The sequence below is a fragment of the Otolemur garnettii genome, unplaced genomic scaffold (assembly GCF_000181295.1).
Source record: "Otolemur garnettii isolate 467f Iridium unplaced genomic scaffold, OtoGar3 scaffold00052, whole genome shotgun sequence".
Taxonomy (NCBI): Eukaryota; Metazoa; Chordata; class Mammalia; order Primates; family Galagidae; genus Otolemur; species Otolemur garnettii.
The window spans coordinates 8,325,935-8,326,666 of record NW_003852447.1 but is presented as its reverse complement, the minus strand read 5'-3'; the positions used below and the strand labels follow the sequence as shown (position 1 = coordinate 8,326,666).

Below are 732 nucleotides of genomic sequence, written 5' to 3'. Positions count from 1 at the left end.
TGGTTTTTCAGAAACCCTTCTGGAGGGAAGATCATCTCTTTACTGATATGGATAAGGATGTTTAGTTGCCAGGCATCATAGCAAGGCGGGGAGCCTTTGGAGTGGTCATATAGGGGGACAGGGTAGAGCTGGCATAACTCAGGCTGTTTGGGGCAGTGATGGGTGTGTTGACAGGGCTGGTGGTGGAGGGCAGGGAGAGGGTGGTCAGCACCACACCACCCTCATCCAGGGAGCGCTTGTAGGGGACTGGAGCATCATTTTGGAGGTCCTGGAATGCCAGGTAGGCCTGGAATATCCAGACAAGAATGGAGAAGAAAGTGAAGGCGATGGCTGCCTTTGCGCTGCTGCTCCCCAGGAGGAACTGTTTGGGTGGAGAATGCTGCCACTGGTTGGCCAGGAAGCAGAAACCAACGAACCAGATGACTGCCCAGAGGACCGCCAGGATGAAGTCCAAGAGGCACTTCTTTCATGACGTTGCATGAAAGAGTCACCATTCCTGAAAGATCAGCATATCTTCTGATCAAACCAGAAGGCAAAATATTCTTTCGAGTGGGCCCCCTGGAATTCTTGACTTAGGGGGTCTACCCTGAAAGTGTTGGCTGGTCTACTTGGAAGATTCTCATATACCTCTCTTGCAGAGGATGAAGGTACCTATGTCATTTCTAATAAACTACATTTACCTTAATATTGAATAATTATTTCTAACATGCATATAACTAATTGATAAATTTT

General features: G+C 48.1%; 1 protein-coding gene and 1 pseudogene across 3 annotated transcripts in view; both read right to left on the bottom strand.

Moving 5' to 3' along the window:
- Window positions 1–732, bottom strand: part of PRKD1 (protein kinase D1) — a 305,211-nt gene that overhangs the window by 175,218 nt on the left and 129,261 nt on the right. The window lies entirely within an intron of this gene.
- LOC105887167 overlaps window positions 10–732 on the bottom strand; it is a 99,237-nt pseudogene continuing 98,514 nt past the window's right edge. Inside the window, exon 3 of the transcript XR_002773936.1 lies at window positions 10–463. The product of XR_002773936.1 is annotated as a synaptogyrin-4 pseudogene (transcript). The remainder of the gene's footprint in view (window positions 464–732) is intronic.